The sequence below is a fragment of the Cyprinodon tularosa genome, unplaced genomic scaffold, assembly GCF_016077235.1.
Source record: "Cyprinodon tularosa strain WSP-4 unplaced genomic scaffold, ASM1607723v1 ctg462, whole genome shotgun sequence".
NCBI lineage: Eukaryota > Metazoa > Chordata > Actinopteri > Cyprinodontiformes > Cyprinodontidae > Cyprinodon > Cyprinodon tularosa.
In genome coordinates, this window is record NW_024039188.1 from 116,737 (window position 1) to 137,442 (window position 20,706).

Below are 20,706 nucleotides of genomic sequence, written 5' to 3' on the forward strand. Positions count from 1 at the left end.
AGCTGCGACACATGAATCAAGATGCTGTGACTGAAAACATTTGATTGACAGATGACCGTTGATATCTGATTGGCCGAATTTAGGTGTTCAGGCTGACGTAGAACTAACTGGCCTGCAGAAGATAACGGGGAAAAAAACAGATTTTAGACAGGATTTTTTTTTTTTTATAGAAATTTTCTAACTTTTGGGACAATATCTTCTGATAAAGACATTTATATACAGGTGCTGGTCATAAAATTAGAATATCATGAAAAAGTAGATTGATTTCAGTAATTCCATTTAAAAAGTGAAACTTGTATATTATATTCATACATTACATACAAACTCATATATTTCAGATGTTTATTTTGTTTAATTTTGATGATTACAAATGACAACAAATGAAAATCTCAAATTCATCATATCAGAAAATTAGAATATTACTGAAGACCAATAAAAACAAAGGATTTATAGAAATGTTGGCCAACTGAAAAGTATGAACATGAAAAGTATGAGCATGTACAGCACTCAGTATTTAGTTGGGCCTCCTTTGGCCTGTATTACTGCAGCAATGCGGCGTGGCATGGAGTCGATCAGTCTGTGGCACTGCTCAGGTGTTATGATAGCCCAGGTTGCTCTAATAGTGGCTTTTAGCTCTTCTGAATTGTTGGGTCTGGTGTATTGCATCTTCTTCTTCACAATACCCCATAGATTTTCTATGGGGTTAAGGTCAGGAGAGTTTGCTGGCCAATTAAGAACAGGGATACCATGGTCCTTCAACCAGGTACTGGTAGCTTTGGCACTGTGTGCAGGTGCCAAGTCCTGTTGGAAAATGAAATCTGCATCTCCAAAAAGTTGGTCAGCTGCAGGAAGCATGAAGTGCTCTAAAACTTCCTGGTATGTGGCTGCGTTGACCCTGGACCTCAGAAAACACAATGGACCAACACCAGCAGATGACATGGCACCCCAAACCATCACTGACTGTGGAAACTTTACACTGGACTTCAAGCAACGTGGATGAAGTGCCTCTCTTCTTTTCCTCCAGACTCTGGGACCTTGATTTCCAAAGGAAATGCAAAATTTACTTTCATCAGAGAACATGACTTTGGACCACTCACCAGCAGTCCAGTCCTGTTTCTCTTTAGCCCAGGCAAGACGCTTCTGACGCTGTCTGTGGTTCAAGAGTGGCTTGACACAAGGAATGCGACAGCAGAAACCCATGTCTTTCATACGTCTGTGTGTGGTGCTTCTTGAAGCACTCACTCCAGCTGCAGTCCACTCTTTGTGAATCTCCCCCACATTTTTGAAGGGGTTTTGTTTCACAATCCTCTCCAGGGTGCGGTTATCTCTCTTGCTTGTACACTTTTTTCGACCACATCTTTTCCTTCCCTTCGCCTCTCTATTAATGTGCTTGGACACTGAGCTCTGTGAACAGCCAGCCTCTTTAGCGATGACCTTTTGTGTCTTGCCCTCCTTGTGCAAGGTGTCGATGGTCGTCTTTTGGACAACTGTCAAGTCAGCAGTCTTCCCCATGATTGTGTAGCCTATAGAACTAGACTGAAAGACCATTTAAAGGCTTTTGCAGGTGGTTTGAGTTAATTAGCTGATTAGAGTGTGGCACCAGGGGCCATCAATTTTGAACCTTTTCACAATATTCTAATTTTCTGATATGATGAATTTGAGATTTTCATTTGTTGTCATTTGTAATCATCAAAATTAAACAAAATAAACATCTGAAATATATGAGTTTGTATGTAATGTATGAATATAATATACAAGTTTCACTTTTTAAATGGAATTACTGAAATCAATCTACTTTTTCATGATATTCTAATTTTATGACCAGCACCTGTACATGTTTAAGCCAGATTGATTTGACATTTAAATATGATTTCACTGCGACTTTAATATTTAGCCTTGATTTGAAATGAAAAAGTTAGAAAACAATTATTGGGATTTTATGTAAACCACAAGGTAATGCTTCAACAATTGTCTAAAGCACATAATGGCCTAGTCAAAGTCCAGATTATCTATTGAATGCCATTCTTTTCAGGTTATTATTAGAAAGAAGTGTTGAAAACCATCCACCATCTTCTGTTTGCATCCAAACATCTGAGGTAAAATCCCAGTGAAATTCATCAAACCTTCTATGTAAGCTGGAGCAAACTCTGCAGAAACATAAGATATCCTTTAGAATCAAGCCTGGAAGCAAATGCAAACTAAACAGAGCCTTAAAGAAGAAGGAACCCTGAAAAAATAAGGATGAAGGGACAAATCCTTAAAGCAGCAGCTTTGTATTCTGCTCAGCACTAAAACGGAAAGAAAAACACTAAGATTTAGCAGCAGCACTGATAGAAAACAGATGGCTGGCCTCCCTCTTCCCCTCTGGTCTGGACCTAAAGCAACGAGGAGTGTCTGAACCAAAGGGTCCAAAGCTGCTGGCAAACACAGAAAAGAAATTGGAGAAAAGCACACGAGCATTCATCCATCCACAGTGAAAACAGTAAAATACTGACGACGACCCTGAAACCATTCAATCATACCACAGGCGCACACACAGAGAACCCAGCAGCAGTTGGCAGCTGATAAAACTGCTCCAAGTAGTCAACTTCACCTTCCAAGTCTGTCACGCCTTGGCCCTCACAGTCTCTGGCCTTTCTTCTCTTTCTAAACCGTCCTGACTTTTTATTCCAGCTCTCTAACGCCACCCTCCCTCCACCAGGCCTCAATCTTCATCTCCTTTTTCATCATTAACGACCTGAATTAACGAGCAGCGAAGAAGATGGACACCCGCCGAGTTCTGGCAGATCTGTGGTGATGTTTGCAGACTCCGGTCCAACTCCAAGGCTTCGCATTTCACAGAGCGATAAAACTCTGGGATTCAGCCCAAACACAACAGTCGCCTGGACGCCTGGCAAAGCAGAACCCCAGCAGCAGATCCGAGGGACTGATGGAGGCCAGCTGAACAGAGATGACTCGATTAAAACTTCTACTGAACTAAAGGAAGTCCAGGATACGAGGCGTAAATCTAAGGGTCAAAATTGTACAAATAAATGACGTCTTTGAGATTAACTGCAGGAGAGACCAACCGAACCCTAATCCTGCCGTAAAGCTTAACTACTGGAGCAAAGTGACATCAGTCGATGCCAAAAACCGAGATGGAACAAACCAAAGAAGAAAGTTCTGCTCCAGATTTAAATGGACACATTTTCTAGAGAAAAGTTTGAACCATTTTTCCTGAACAACAAGAGCTATGCTTGGAGAAGCCGAAGCGAGGCTTTATAGGGGACTTTTTGAAAATAAACATTTAAAGCCAATAGTGTTATTGGAATCCAGGACGAAACCTTATTACCTTTGTAACCTTCAAAAAATATGGATATTTTGACGGCAAAAATTAATGTCAACGTAATAACAAGAAACGCCAACTTGTCCGAATATATTAACCTCTTACACCCTCAGGTGGTATAAATAAATTTCTGCCTCACAAAAACACACAAAAGTAAATCACTTATAGCCTCACAGCTATTAGATTTAAGAAGAAACTTTTGGTACGTCTGTAAAGGTAAGATGTCATAGAATGGTTTTCTGGTGTCAGCACCATTGTAGCTTTGACCCTGCCTGAAATATTAGGGACAAAATACAAAATATTTAGCATTTTTTGAACCTCGCCAACATTTTCTTTGAAATAAACATAGCAAAACACTACCAAAATATTATTTATAGCACAAAAAAGTAGTACAGAATTCCAAATCTAAATGTTGTGTAAAAATATACCAAATTTGGACTCAATCAGATGAATCATATTTATTTTAGAATGTTATTAGTGAGAAATTCCTTAGGCGGAGAGGCCATTTTGGCACATTTATCCATAAATGTCACCAAACTGTGCCAAATATGTTTTTTACATCAATACTGGGGGTTTGTTAAAATTACGAGGTCACGTAGCAGCTGGACCCGCCGGTGGGTCCGTAGGGTTCAAGGGGTTAAGAAATATAACAAAAGTGCTTCTATATGAAATGAGTGAAAAGAAACATTTTTTTTTTGATCAAACATAACCTTAGAGGCATTAATGTTGATACTGGCACTGATATTTTTTGGTTTATAAACCTAAATAATTGTAACTAGGCTTATTCAATTTTTTACTTTACTTTTTTACTTTTCAATTAGCTTTTTACCTTTTTTCTTGACTTGTTAACTTAATTTCCAGCAGGTAATATATCATTCAAGGGCTCATCTAATTGGTCAAATGCCAAAATAAGATGTACAGCCATGTAGCTGGATATAGATCTTGTGCTTCTAGACCTCGCTGAGGGACAGGGGGGGCTCCATTTTTAAGGAGTATACAAGTGATCAAAAACGTTAACTTGCCCTATAAAGGGTTCAAACTTCACTGCTGAGCACAGCAGTAGCAGCATCATGCTGAGGGGCAACTGGTGCATTAGAAAGAGTAGATGGAGTCATGAAGGATCACTGCCTCCAGATGGAAGCAAACATCTAGATGGTTTAAATTTGGACGTTCCAACTGGACCTGATCCAAAAGCTAACAGTTAGCTTCCAAAAAAATCCCTGCTAGCTCCCGGCCTAAACACAAGGTCCAAATTAGGAAAACAACCAGTTAGGGTCAGGTTGGCTCAACTGAAGCGGATTTCAACGTGGGCGGAGTCATTAGATGAGACGAACAACCATAAACCGCCCAGATGGGAGCCATTCAAGGATAAACCGGCAGGTTTTAGTCTCTGATCATGAAGTCTTTATTTAAAGATGTAACTAAATGTCTGTAAAATCTGTCTTTATATCAGACTTTTTGATGGCCTGAAATCTAAATTAAATGTTGAATTTTTTTTAAGACCTGTTAGAAACTGTGATGTATCTGAACCAGCTTTCTCACCTTGCAGAGAAGAACTAATGCGTTTAGTGACAAAGCGTTGTGGTAGCCATGGGTCCAACACATGGAAACAGAGGATGGAGGGAGGAAAGGGTTCCCACAGAGACGACACGCTTTAATAGGAGCTGGCAGACCGCGAGCGGCAGAGGCGGATCATAGAAAAACCCCACATTGAGATGTGACGACCATTTAAATCAGCTGGTCACACTGGGAGGTTTCATTTTGGTCCAGCAAAGGCTTCTGAACGCCTCAAGGCTCTTATCTGAGCTGGAGGTGCTGATAAATGACTTCACTGATCTAAAATTTAAACTCAGGCATGAACTCAACTTCCTGCTGGACTCAGAGACCCTGAAATAAAGCTTAAAAAGAGGCTAAAACAGCAGAAACAGAGGGACGACTGAAACATCCCACAATAAAATATTATCTGTTTAGATGTCCAAACATGTAGAAATATACACAGATGGAAATATGTAGAAATACTGAGGAAGGCGTGAACCTTTAGGAGGTAAAGACCAGAGCTTTTTCAGAAAGAACGGCAAGCCGTTTGCCTGAATGCTTCACATTTGTGTCGAGTGTTGCCATCAGAGGTTTAAGCAAGAATGGCTTCAGAACAGCCTGGAGCCTGAAATTAACCTGTGAACCTGCATCATTTAAGAAAAAAACACAAACATGCAGCTGGAAAAAAGCTGCTCTGTTGTTTGTCAGAAGGGCAACACACCCAGGTTAGCAATGAGGGAGAGAGAAGAGGTCGGCAAAGGTCGGAATTATTAAAGAAAATAGATTTTTTATGCAGAGAAAGGATTTCAAGAGAAAATTGTTCTTACCTAATTAAAGTGAACGTCCTCTGATGACATCAAACTCCTCAGTCACCTGAAAGAAACATCATTGTTAGGAATCGTGTGATAGCCAAACATGGAGGACGAGCTGAGCGGCCCGAGGCGATTTACAGGTTGAAGTGTTTGTTAGCGATCGGCCCAAAGAGGACGCCTTCCAGTTTGCCTGAGGAGATTTAACCTCTTAACATCCACCTCATTTTGGTTAATTCTTGCTTATTTTGCATAACCAAATGGAAAAGCCAATAACTTAGGAACTGTAAGTCCAAATTACACGTGTGATACATTATTTGAAAGCTAACACCCTCTAGTTTCTATATATATAAAATATAATAAAATTGGGGGACAGGAACACAGACGAAGCTGCATCAGTTCAAACATGACTCAAAGTTGTTTATTTTTATTCTCTGAAATGATAGCTCTTTTTTGAACAGCAGTAATAAAGACGTTCATGAGAAAAAGCAGGTTTTATTGTATTATAATTGTTCTACATTATTTAAAATACAAATGCAGGAAATTTCAGACCTGTAGCTATACCAGTTCCAGAGCTGTGGGGTTTGGAACTTTTGGTGTCAGCTTGGAGCTGCGAACAACGGCTCCACCTAGTGGTAAACATTTCACCGCTGGAATTTTATGCATTCTGAATTATTACCTTCACTTAAGGCCGACGACCCGGTGGGTTTTAAGGGGTTAAAGATCATAGTTTATCGACTTCTGATAACATCCAAATGATTTCAAATTCTTATACTCTCTGGTTTAAAACAACATTTACAGCTTAAGAAGGAACAAAGAGAACCAACCACCAAAATACAAGCTCACTGATTATCTGCAGTCCACTCGCATCATCAACAGCTTTATGATACCAGCTTTAAATCAATCACTGATTGGTCTGGAGAAGAGCAGATGTTTGCAGTGGTGACCAGCAGCCATCATCTGTCTTCATCTAAAAGGCCTCAGAGGAAGAAGAATCCACTGGACTTTGTTTCAAACTTGGTAACAAAGTCCAGTGGATTGTTTGACTTTTTTTTGAATGACTATGACATTGATGATGGAGAATCTTCACCAACACGACCACCACCCTAAACTGACAGAAAGAGCCATAACTGGCGGCCTAGTCAAAGTCCAGACTTAGGCCCCGTCCACACGAAGTCAAAACGAACACGAAACGCTAATATTTTCCAGAACGTTTGTCTTAAAGACGGAGACGTAAAATAAATGTGATCGACCACACGAATGCATGAAAACGCTGCAAAATGTATGCCAGGCCTGTAAGTGGCGCTGTGGTGCCAAAGCAAAAATAGGCGACGAACAGTTGGGGATGCGCAGTAATATTTATACATGGTTGCCCTGCGGGTCCGTTTTCGTGGTTCAGTCAAATTCAGGTGCTGAACTATGTCGTCAATATTGCTCTGTTCTTCCTGGAGATATTCCAGAAGAAGAAGATTCTGTTGTAAGCCCGACAGCAGGGTGAGTAGCATGAGCAGCAACCATTCAACACAGTACGGCGCCATTGTTGTTGTGATACTGTGTCGCGCATGCGTGTTTAGAGGCGACGCTATGACGCATGCGTGTAAGAAAAAAATGCGGTTAGAGCTTAAAGATGGAAACGCGAAAACGGCGTTTCAAAATCTTCCCACTCTGAAGGCTGAATACAAAAAAGATCGTTTACAGACCCCCGAAACGCCAGCTTCGTATGGATGAGAGGCTGGTTTGGTGAAAAATTTGTGAATTTAGGCCAGGGTTTGGCTTCGTGTGGACGGGGCCTTAAAGAGAACTTGTACTAAGGCTATAAAAACTGAAACTTTCATACAAACTGACAGAGTTTCAGTTGTCTTAGGTTCCACTGAAACTAGCGGGTTAATGCATGTTTTTCAAACGTGGGTCGACCCGCTAACAATCGGCATTTGGCCCCCTTCCCATTGGCAAAAAAGCTGGTCTAACCCCTCACTGGCAGCTGCGTGGCCTCTGTCCCGCCACAGCTGTGTGTCTTGTGAGATTACACTGGGTTAGGGTTGATCATGTTACCAGTGTGACAGAAATCAGGGAAGTAAACAATGGAGAGCAACATGGAATTTTATTGTTTCTCTCTATTATCTGTCTGAATCCCTCTCACCAGAGCTGCTCCATGTTTATCCAATGGAAGCAGAGTTGGTTCTGCTGGTTAGATCAGAAGCGACTGGCGCTGTGTGTTGACGTCCTTAAGTTGCGTTCAATGGTGTCACGTAATTTAGCGTTTAAACCCGGCTCTGGTGTTCTGACAGCATGCCAATCAGAGCCGAGGGGGTTTAACGTCGGTCGCTTGCCGAGTCGTTTGACCCGCATCAGTGAGCCGTTCCCACTGCCACTAAAAGCCCATTGTTCCCGGGTTTAAACCGGATTTTTGGCCAGTCTGAAAGGGGTACCAGCGGTGATGATGAAATCTACAAACCCAGTCAGCTGTCATCAAAGAAGAAGAATGTGGCTCCGTATCCCCAACACGCTTCTCTGATCTTAACTTGTACATAAAAGTTAAAAAATATATTTTTTTCTCCCTTCTATTTCACAATCATGTTATACTTTGTGTTCATCTAAAATCTCATTTAGTTTGTGTTTGAAAGTGAAAAGACTATTAATGTTCTAATGAGCTTTAACAGAATTGCTGAAAGGAATGACACTGGATATAATCAGGCTTAATGTTAATAAAATATCTACAGAACTAAATGGAAGATTGGGCTATTTTCTTCTTCTTTAATCAACAAACAGCAACATGAGTTAATGAGGTACCGTCTGAGTATTTTAGGTCTACTGGAACCATAATAGAAATTCTGTTCCGCATAATGAAGTCGGCTTCCTCAGCTACAGTAACGCCTTTGTAACACGCCGAAGCCAAGCTTATGCTCGGTGTAAAACATAATTATTTCTCATAATTAAATCAAACAAACTGCCAGCAATTGTGTATTATCTTTCAAAAGAGAAAGCGAATTACGGTGCGGAATAAAAGCTGGAGCTCTGCCGGGTTTGAACAGCCTTTCATCAGGAAACACGCCACACTGAAGGCTTTTTCATTTGAAACCAGAAGACAGCCTCTGTGCTTCCTCTTATGATGATAACAGGAGCTCAACAAGAAGGGGAATGTTTTTAAAAGAGAAGATAAAGAAAAAAATCAATTTCTAAAAGAACGTGGACAGAAAGCGGCAGCGAGGCGAATGTCTGACGAGAAGGAGCACATTTAGCAGGTATGTTTATTCCCTGATGGAGACATGGAGGACGGTGCTCCACTCTTCTGCAGAAACCAGAATTAGCGTCGCCCACGCCGCTCTGAAGCCAGCAGCGGAGCAGTGTGTGTGTGTGAAGTTTGTCTGGCAGCACTTCTAACAATACTGAGGCCCTCGATGCTACCCAACAAACAGCCCGGTCTGCCTCCACTCTATCTCAAAGAACCATATGCCTCTGGATCGCAGAGCCGGGCCGCCCATATGTTCTGATCCAAACATCCAGATGGCGGAGCATCAGACGCCATGTTTTCCCTTCTATCATCTCAAAGTACCTGGGAACGGTACTGGCAGCAAATAGTCCATCAGCTGGGATTTAGGAGCACAGCCTGGTTAGGCACTACAATTATTTTATTGTGAAAAACTCTAGAAGTGACAGAGAAAAACTAGAGTAAGTCATATGGTCGTTTTTGTTTCCATGCAATCCTCACTGTGTGTTAACAGTGGTGGTTAATCTTGATCCTACAGGTTCCTCTTATTAAGCCCTTCTAGGTTGTTCATCCCATTTTGGCAAAGTTTATAGAATTAATAAAGTTCTGCTAAAGTTGCAGGAGGAAGAACAGAAGAAAATATCAATGTTTTCCTCAATTAGTTGGGACAGAAATCACTGGATTTCTATTATTTATAGTTATTCTATCAGCAGAGCATCCTACAGATGCTCATGGTTAATACACTACAAAAACACTTTGTTGAGTAGCTTTACTTCCATTTTTATTAGTAAAGTCTCTCAAATTTCAATGTTAATAAAACACCAAGAAATATTAGATAACAGCGACCGAATCGTTAAAATTTTTTTAGTACAGAAAGGCCTCAGGCTGGGATCTAACCCATCATCTCTGCACTGAAGGACTGAGTTAGAAACTGATACATTTTTTTTTTTTTTTTTACAGAATATTAAGAAAACTTAATAATTAGAAAAAGATTTAAGGAATGAATTTTAAGCTCTGCTTCTTGTTGTGAGGATCTCTGTTTCTGAAAGTTTAAGCAGAGCAGTGCATTCATGATGTTCCAGAATCTTCTAACCTGACTCCGCCAGATGGATTTGCTCCGCATATCCATATGGAAACCTTCCGTTGAAGTAATTTTGGGAAGGGGCGAAAATACTGGTTAGCTGATTGGCCTATGTTGGTGATAGACGGGCCAAATAAACCAATCAGATCAACGAAGCATATGACGTACTAACAGCCAGGCTACTCTTGCCGAAACCAGTCGGGAGAAGAGCAAAAACATCTTTTCCTCTGAGAAAAGCCTCCAGAGCAGTGTTTTGCTCTTCTTTCAGTGAAGAAATACTCTGTAATTCCCATAAAACTTGCTCGATAGCCACGCTAATGCTAGTTTCATCGGCTGAAGCCGCCATGTTCTTTAGACTGAACTGTCGCGCTTCTCGTTGCGTCACACCTCAACCCGCCTCAAAGCCAACGCTGATTGGACGTTCGTTTGGTGAACGGCTCCAAATTTTCTTTAACAGAGAGTCTCCAGACTGATCTGCGAGTGAAACCTTGAAAGCTCGCGAGATCAGGATGGTCTCACCAGGCTAAGAATCTTTGGCTAGATTTTTAGATTATTTTATGTTGCATTTGCTGCTGTTAACAAAAAAGTAGGATTAATCCATGTTAGGATAATAATCATCGATGATGTGTGAGTTTATTACGCCTCAATATTAGCTGCCTCTTGTGTGTCAGAACTGACGTTTTCCCCAGTAGTTTATCTAATTAGGACAGTTCCTCGGTCCAGATATACACTTATAATCTTCATTCTGTACGTGGCAAAGATTTGGGAATGGAATGATAGCAGCGTCCATCAGCTAACAACAGTGTAATATTTGATAAGGCTGGAGCCATGGATGTTTCCTCATCTGCTAACATTTATGATGTGATGATGTGGCAGACTGGCGTATAAAATGCTTCTCTAGCTGTTAATCGGGACTACTTCCTGAGAAGTGAGCTCGATTGGTGAGCAGCTGCCTTCTGTAACTCTAAGCAACTTCTCTGATCTAAATAAGATTACAATTTATATCAAAATCTGGTGTCGTGTCTCCTGGTTATTTAATACATATAAGTTATAAAGTGTTATTAAAAAGTTTGTCCTGATTTATCTCTTTTTAGGAAAAGATCCGGAGATCATACCTATTATAATCGATTAATTTGTTACCTAATATGTAAATAAAATTTCCAACAATGATATTCATGGATTGTTTTTTTCTAGAACTCAATTAGATGAAGGAATAAACTGACATTATGGAGCAACTTGGAGCAACTTTCCTCTCATGAATCCCGATATTTCTCACCCATCACTCCCCTGTTCAACCTTTCCAAACTTTTCTATCCTGTGGAGGATCCCTCAAAGCCCCTAAGATCTCCTCTGATCGTTGTCTAGTCAGGAGGTTTTTAAGGTTCATAGATTAGAACACCAATCATGCAGAGGCTGATGCCACCGATACTAGAAGGGCCGGTTAGATCCCAGAGAGAGACGTTCACTCAGTTCCTCGTCTGCAGATCTGACAGCTCTAGCATCATCATCATCACATCTGCCTTCATCACACAGAGGAAAGGAGAGAACCTGCCAAAGGATGCAGGATATGTCTGTAAGAACATCAGTAAAATGACTCCAATATGAATATCCAAACGTTGTAAGGTTCACCTCTCTATCTCCAATGAACCCATTCATTAAAGAAGACTGAAAGTTGGGAGAAAATATTTAATATTAGATACAAGAATGGACATTATATTAGCCTGATTATTATCCGGAACGCTTTAGAGAAACGTTCAGATTTCATTCTGAGGACCGTTGGCCAAAGAAAGGTAATTCCAGGAGTTTTATTAAAGTGTCAGGAGGCAGCGGAGATCTGCCCTCCGTCTCCTTCATTAACAGGGTGGGAGCAGGAAGAGCAAGCACAAACTTTTGATTGAAAAATGATTTGTTCCAAAGAGGTTTTTGGATAAAGTAAATAGTAGGTGCTGCTGCAGTAGGATGCAGCAGTGCGCAAATGTTTCGAGTCGAGTCTTAAAGTGGTCTTGGTCAATAGCTAGATGGGTTTTCAAAGTGTTTTAGGCTTAAAAGTATTTTTTTCCCCGTCCAATAATAAAGGGGATTCATCTTTGAAGCAATTTAAGCAGGACTAAAGTTACAGAAATATGATTGAATTTCATCAGGAAGCCTTTAAACCTATTATGGGAGACATTTATAAAGAAAAGTTGCCTTTTGTATCTATGCTTCTTTTTCTATGTCTGCTTCTGTCAGCAGATGGCCGCTCACACTGAGCCTGGTTCTGCTGGAGGTTTCTTCCTGTTCCAAGGGACTTTTTCTAGTTTCTTTTTGATAAAGCTTCTAGTTAGAGTGGCTCAGGTTATCCTGATCTATCTCTATAGTTCTGCTGCTATAGGCTTAGACTGCCGGAGGACATAGGGACCCCTTTTTCATCATTCTGCTTCATTCTATCTCTATTCTCCCACTCTGCAGAATCTGTTAGTTCAATCTCTAACGTTCTGCTCTCTCTGCTTTTTCTCATAGTAGCTTCATCTGGTCTGTTCCTGTTTGGCTGTGACTCCATCCTGGAGAGAAATATCAGCTGTGCTGCTGCCATCAACACCTTTGTTTCTAGATGTTGGAGCTTGGCCTGTTTTCCAGTGTAGTCCTGTTTCTCTGACTGTGACTGGCTGGATGTGCTCTCTTCATCCTCTGACAACCTTTTCTTTTTAGGTTGTTTGGAGAATAATTCTCTGCTCACACTAATAAACAAACATCCCGGCAAGAACCAAACAAGAAATTTCCAGATGTACGAAGCCCTCAGTGACACAGTGCGGCCCCTCCCCAGCATGTTGCTGAACACTGCCAAACTGCTCCCTTATTTGCAATAGAGGAAATGTCAGATGTTTGTGAATCCTTTCCTGTGAGGACGGACCCAGTCAGCTAAGAAGTGGAAAACAGGGATCTATGAAGAGGACGTTTACTCCGATAGTTCTGTCCAGGGAAAAAGGAGAAACTGACAGGTAGCTGAAAAATGGGTTCACCTATGATCCACTCAAGAAAGTGGACTCTGGTACTTTCAGAACCGTACAAACTGAACTAACTAACCACCGACGGCTGATCCAGTATCTCCTTCCAGCAGATAGCTTTTATCAGATCGGTCTAACTGTGATGCTTCATAACGAGCAGAGCAGCTTTCTGATGTGGGACAGACACAATGATCTACAGGTTTTCAGATCAAAAATCCTTCACTTTCATCTCTTTTTTTTGTCTGTTTTACGCCTGTCCCATCCCAAACATCCAGCTGGCATGTACATAGCATGTTTTGGTTGCTGTGGAGAATTATTCACCCATAAAAAGCTTCTATAAAGATGTTTCCATCACCATCGCCTCTGTAAAGGAAGGAGCGCTTCACTAGCCCCCTTTTTATTTGAGGTTTGTAGGACATCTTAACACTTCAATAAATTAAATTGTGTCCTAAAAACAAAGGCTCACCAAAGAAAGAGCTGCAGCCGGATCTGGAAGGGGGCAGATTTCCCCTCCTTTCCTTAAGCTTTTAGCGCTTCTGGTTTCTAAAAAGGCAGGAGGAGGACAGAGTCATTCAGCAGGTCCAGATTGTTGGCAGTGACGCCCTCTGCTCGCCGTCTGACCCCGATGCCAGGGAAAAACACACACAGCCTCCATTTCACACACAAACATACACCGCAGGTCAACGGACTTGTGGCAAGAGGGACAACCTAAGCAACGGCTGCAGCATTATCACCCAGAGCATGCTTCATGTTTGCCCAGAAAACAGAGGCAGAGCTAAAGAGCAGCGAAGGAGCCATAAAATCCTCCGAGGCTTCGGCAGAGAAAACACCAGAGCTACAGATGTTCTTCACATGGACTCAGTCAGTCTACGAAAGGCTGGACATGTGAGCATAAAGATAATGGATGTTTGTTCAATATAAGTCGCTCTTAAACGGAAAACTTTAAAATGTTTAAATGATGAAGTAAATATGCACAGAGAATTGTCTGTGTGGGATTTTCTTTAACATTTAAGACCGGAAACCGAGGCACTGGAGCTTTGATCCCTTCTGAATTGAGTCAAAATATTCCCACACTGTCTGACAACACAATCTCAGCTGGAAAGCATCACAAACGCAAAAAAAGAAATATGCTGAAGTTAAATAACACACCCTTAACTTCCTCTTGACCCACTTCCTAAACACCAAACAGCTTATTATCCCCTCCTCTCATTCCTCTATGTTTCCCTCCCTCATTCCCACCGCAGATCTAACCACCGCAGCTCTAGGTCACCGAATCAGAGGACAGGCCCTCCTAATCAGAGTGTTTATGAGGGCGAAGGAATGAAGGTGGGTTCTGCTCTCTGTCTGAGTGACAATCTGCTGCTCTGATCCCGGGTTCAGAGGGTAACAGAAAGCATCCGAAGGACAGTGATAAAGACGTTAACATAAGTTTTATTAATGTCCGCTAAAAATACCAAAAACGCAATAATTGGTTGGATCTGTTTCAACTATTTAAAGTCGTAGGGAAATCATATTTAAATGTCAAATCATTCTGGCTTAAACGTGGATATAAATGTTCTCTTTATCAGACCATATGGTCCCAAAAGTTAGAAAATGTCTATTTTTTCCCCGTTGTTTTATGCAGGCCAGTTAGTTCTCCGTCAGCCTGAACACCTAAATTCGGCCAATCATATATCAACGGTCATCTGTCAATCAAATGTTTTCGGTCATAGCATCTTGATTCATGTGTCGCAGCTAAAATACGCAACGGTTGAAACCAGAATCCTTTCCTTTCCCATTGAGTTGCGTCCCAGTGTTCACGGGGATGGACGTCTGTGTCTTCAGCAGGCGTAGAGCTAACAGAACTGGCAGCGTTGCGAGGCAAGGGCTCAAACATGTACGGCTGGAAGCCTTCTACACCAAACCAAGCTTCTGCCGCCCTGGCGTCCTCTTCCACAACATCTTCGTCCCCGCTTTCCTCCTCTAAATAAAAAATGGATGACGGAGGAGACTCATCCACGACCTCCGACACTAAACTCTCCTCCTCTTGCATGTTTCCTCTGTCCATAGCGTTCCTTGACAGCGTCGTTTCTAAGTCACCAATTTAATGCTACTTGGTCCCAATGGAATTTCCCATTGGGAACCTGCTAGCACTAAGATGCTAACTGGTTAGCAAGAGGCTTCCGACAAACCCGCCACAACCAAACTTGCTTGCGAACCTTCCGCCACAACAATCCCGCCCCCTTGATAATCGACCAATTACATTCACTTTATCCACTCGTGTAAAGTCGGGCACCACTCGGGAGAATTCAGAAATGCAACGGTTGGAACAGCCGCTTCCCTACGACTTAAAGAAAGCAGATCCTTTAAAGCACCACTGTAACTTTTAATGTGTAGCTGCAGCTGGAGACATAATGATTTCCAGGTTGATTTTCCATGTCTATGTGTGCAAAGATGCTCTGAGCCGCCGTCCTCTCAAAAACTCATCTATGTAACTTTGGAGGGTCAAAGTGACACAGAGTGCCTCTTTAGAGCAGTCTGAGCTTCCCTCAAACAATGGAGCTAACTAAGCTTATTTGTTGTTAGCGATCAAAGCAGATGAGCCTTGCCTTAATAGTTGTTTTTTTTTTGCTGATTTATGATCTTCACCAGGACTTCTTCTTCATTACTTCCTAGTCCTCTTGTCCAAACTGGTCTGAAATCAGATCCCAAAACGCTGAGGGAGGTCAGTCCATTTCAGGATATCGCAGAGCCTTCAGGGGCGCTAAACCTGACAGTTACAGGTCCAGCGCCCCTAGTGGCTGAAAGTTAAACAGTGTTTCTTTAAGGCTCCTCTACGGAAGAGGATTAGGGCCACTGGAAAAAAAAAGTTAACTGATTTCTAAATTTCATCTCAGTTTAACATGGGAAAAAAGTCAGAATTCTGACTTTAATCTCAGAATACTGACAATGAAAAAAGATTAATATCAGAATTCTGAGAGAAAAGTCAGAATTCTGACTTTTTTCTCATGTTAAACTGAAATGAAATATAAAAATCAGTTAACTTTTTTTTTTTCAGTGGCCCTAATCCTCTTCCGTACTCTTCCTCTTTTATCAAGGTATTTAATTATTCAAGAAATATATACCAAATCAAGGCAACATTTTTTTTTCAATTTTCTTATCTAGTAATTAAATTAGTGTATTTTTACTGTTATGAACTTCTACATTTTTACCTATGAAATATGCAAAAATCTACTCTGAATAATCAGATGAAGTCCCTATTATCTATACTTTTCTAATTATCTTTAGATGATGTCAAATGTGTTAACAGTGGACAGTATAGTAAAAGTTTAGCATTAAACATCATTAACTGCAGGTAATTATTTAAAAGACTTTGGTTTGTTGGCCTAAAGTCTCAGACTTGTGAACCTTAAGCCTCACAGAAGGTTTATCTGTTTAATGAAGACCTGCAGCTGCTGCATGTTTTATTGTGAAAGGAAGAGCTTATTATTAGCCAGAGACATCGGTGGATTATTATTGGATGTTAATGGTTCAACAATCTGTTGATGTTAGCCTTGCTTTGTAATCATGACAGCATGAATGTCTCTCTAAATGAAAGCTGTGTGAAATGACTTTGGATCATTTAGGAAACAAAATAATCCTAACTCACCTCAGATTGTTCCTAGCTTTTATTTCTCATCCTGATTCTAATAATTATGCCGCTGGCTCAGCAGAGACAGTTTGTTTACAAAGACTGCTGCAGGAAGTCTGTTTTTTTTCCCCCTGCATATTTGGATATATGATCCACATTTATGACCTTAAGGTCGACGCATCTCCAGAATTCAAGATTAAGGAAGTTTTGGACTTGCAGAGTTTTTTTGTTTTCCTGCAGAATAACAAGCATAGAGGAAGAGGATGGAATGAGGAGATGGAAAGTTGGAAACGATGGAGAAGAGATCAGAAGTGGAAACCAGTCGAAAGAAGCTGCAGCGGTTATTTTAACCTTCTGACTGGGAATGTTTAATCTGACTCTATGGATGTTTTCTGATCACAGCGGCTGAGTTGGCCGAGCCAAGAAATGATGTGGAAACTAAACGGATCCTCGCTGGTGGAAGAATCAGAGCCTTTACAGACGAAGGAGCTAAAGTTAGAGGTAGAAGAACGTAAACACATATTTTCACAGAAAGCTGAAAGGTCAAAAGTAAAAAAAGAAAGAAAAGATAGATGGGTAAAGTGCAGAAGTTTTTATTGTGGCTCTTATTCCAGGGGAGCAGATTAATCTCTCACTGTAACAAATATGATCTATAAAAGGTTCTTTAAAGGAACGTACAAAAAAACAAACAAAGAATTTGATACTGGTGAAATTAATGACTCGACTCAAACTTTTTCTTATCCTCAATGAATCCACACAAATTTACTATAAAATATATTTTTTATTTTCCAAAAATACAAGCAGGATCATTTTTTAAAGCCACTTTAAAAGTCAGTTTTATTGAATTATTAGTGAAATGAATGGACGGCTTTACAGAAATGCCATTTAATTCAGGATGATAAGATTTATTTTGGCAGCGCATCAAACCACCTGATTCTGTTTAAAGTGAAAAGTTTAACCAAGATTCTCCAATCCAGGATTTAGGGGTTCTGAATCCAGAATCCAATCCATTTGTTTTAACTGATATTTTCTAATCTACAGCATTGCATACTTTTTCTAATCTTAAAAAACATTTATACAGAATTATGTTTTTTAACCTCTTTTTACCGCCTTTTAAAGGTTCCATATTATGCTAAATTAACTTAATAAACATCTAACAGTCACATCTGTCCTGAAGCCTGTGTATGAGACTCAAAAATGACAAACCTTTTCAGAGCTATCATTGCCTTTCTCCACCTCTTAGCTCATGTGTGCTCAGCAGTGTTGGGCACGTTACTTTGAAAAAGTAATTAGTTATAGTTACTAGTTACTTCTCCCAAAAAGTAACTGAGTTACTAACTGAGTTACTCCACAATAAAAGTAACTAGTTACTAATAAAAGTAACTATTGCGTTACTTTTGTGTTTCTCGCCCCCTTACCCTCACCACCCAGCCCCGTAAATGACATCAGGGGGGAACGCCATGTGAAGTTTTTTAACAGGGCGTTTAGATCTGGTGAGTGAATGATATTAATAACTGGGGATGTCTAATTCTGAAATCCTGTGTGTTTGGGTTGTTATAGATACTGCAACATCTATCTATCCATCTATCTATCTAGATCTATATTCTGTGTGTGACATAAAATATGGATCTCCATCCCTGCCACAAAGGCCATCAAATAATGTTTAAAATAAAAAATACAGTAGATTGAAAAGTCAGAGTATCCATCCATCCATCCTCCATCCATCCATCCATCCATCCATCCATCCATCCTTCTCCCTTTCTCCATATAGGCTAATGATCGTTCACGCTCTCCATAGTTCTCCTGTGGCGCGAGCACAGGGCGACTGTTGCGCGCCTTTAGCTAGCATGCGCGTTTCCTGTCGCTTGCGCGGTGAATCGTGCCGCCTGCGCTGTGCGGAGATCGAGGGGAAACCGTATCTGATGGGGAAACGCAGCTCGACGTAACACCGGTATTTCCATGTGGAAAACGCTGTTTTGCTGCAGGAGTCCTCCTCACTCTCCATCTCTCTGTGTGTGCTGTACGTTAACACCCGCCAGCGGAAACACCCACCTACCCAACTGACAGATGGAATCTCACTATACATCGGCCATTCTCATCCTCCCCTCTCTCATGACAAGGCGCGCACGAGTCCTATCATGAAAAAAGGTTCATTGTGTGACCCGAGTAACGCGCAGTAACGGGGCGCTGCAATGGTAACTGCGTTATAGTTATAGTCAAAGTAATTAGTTAGATTACTCGTTACTAAAACAAGGTAACGCCGTTAGTAACACCATTACTTTCAACGCTGTTAGTCCCATCACTGGTGCTCAGAGTGCTGTTTGAAAAATATTCCCCTAATGATGTCATCTGGGGAAATAAGCTGTCCAGAGCAGCTCATCCATCAAGCTACAGCTTTCATCTAATGTATTATTCAGTGCTCCTAGGCTATCTTAACGAACTCTGACTGACTGTCATGGTTGCGGGTTGTGGGGGCGTGGCCTTCAGCTTGTCCAGAGGAAGGCTAAATAAGGACGTTTCTGGTAAAGACTGTCTGCCTATTCTGAGAGGAACTTTCCTCCACAAACAGCAAACATGCTCTAAGGGGCTCATTCTTTTTCATTTTCACATGTAGCTTAGTATGGGACATCTAAACATGTTTTTATAAAGCTTTATGTTTTAAACTGCTGGTTATGAAGCGAGTCACAGAAAAACCAAAGTCAAATTCCAAAGCTGACTCTTATTTAACATCTATAAGCACTAAAATGCTTCCTTCATGACATGACATTGTGTTTTAAAGCGGTGGACTGAGGAAAGGAGGGTCAGCATACCTACAGCCTCTAAGGAGCTTGTGTTGTCACATCTCTGGGCTTCAATGGGATGGAAAACCAGTCTGAAACTCTGCCAGAGATGGAAAGAAAAATGCTTTCTCTGCTAACTAAGGCTCTGCCAACATCAAGCTGGGTTTGGAAGCATCTGTGGATTCCTGGTTGAAAAGAGGATCCCCTTCGCAGCAAGCGGCGATGATACGGACTACATTATAAACCAACTTTTAGAGTCGGAAAGTTTTAAAAAGAAAAACAACCTTCTTACTGACAGTATAGAGGAGAAACCACATCTTCACTAAATCAAAAAGGACTTTGCTTTAATGTTAATGACCTCTACTCTAAAGACATTCTGGGGGGGGGGCGAGTGTTTGTTACTGTTACTGGATGCAGTGGAGAGATGAATAACAGCCTTCTGGTCCATCTATGATCTAACCATCAATTGCATCCAGGGGATTTAGATCATGATTGAATAATAGGGAGTTCCTTGATTAAAGTGGCAGAAATGTATTTTTATTTTTACTTTGAGTGATTAGTTTTAGATTTGAGAAGTTTTGTCAGTCTGGACATCTAGTCTTAAAATATATCTGGACTTTCCTTTTCTATTTACTGTAAAGGATTTTATCCATTTCCAGAAAAAAAAAGCTGCAACAGCAAAACAAAAACGCATTACATATTTATGGGTGGTTGTTTAAAAGCAGCAACCGAGTGAAAGAAGAGATGGTTGCAGGAGAAAGGTGGAACAATCACATCTGGTTCTACTCAAAATGACTGAGATTCCTGAGGGACAGACGGAGTCTAAGCCAACATCCTACACCGCTACCCGCCTCCCCCCCAGCATATTGTTCAGAAAAAAAAATCCAAGAGTTAGAAAATCTAATGAAACCAAAGGTTGTTGAAACATTTTTTTCACATCTGAGTTTCTAGGTTTTAAAGTTTGAAAAAACTTTCATGGAACGACTTCAGATCCGTTTAGCTTTATCCTGCAGCATCAGATCTTTAGAGAAATAAAGGAATTTCCAGACAAGCCTAAAAACAAAGGAGAAACTGAATATATAAATGTGCTGCTTAAATTAAAAACAGGCATGGATTAGCTTTAGGCTGAATCCACTGAGATTACATCATATCCTCAACTGGTTCTGGATTTTGTTTTCCCTTTTCAAGTAAAAAAAATGTCCTAATGCAACGTTCAGACCTAAAGCAGCGAGAGCAACAAAATCACGTGTGCTGCATCATTTTTAATGATGTACAAGTTTAGTTCTGACGCGTGGCTGAAGCATCATTGCTGCATTAGCAGCAAAGTCTTCCATGTACGTATTCCAAACGGGCACCAGAATAATACAATCAAA

General features: G+C 40.8%; 1 protein-coding gene across 1 annotated transcript in view; it reads right to left on the reverse strand.

Moving 5' to 3' along the window:
* Window positions 1-20,706, reverse strand: part of LOC119793872 (plexin-B2-like) — a 214,655-nt gene that overhangs the window by 114,631 nt on the left and 79,318 nt on the right. The window contains exon 3 of the mRNA XM_038301156.1: window positions 5,689-5,734. The gene's annotated coding sequence lies outside the window, so the exon portion shown is untranslated. The remainder of the gene's footprint in view (window positions 1-5,688; window positions 5,735-20,706) is intronic.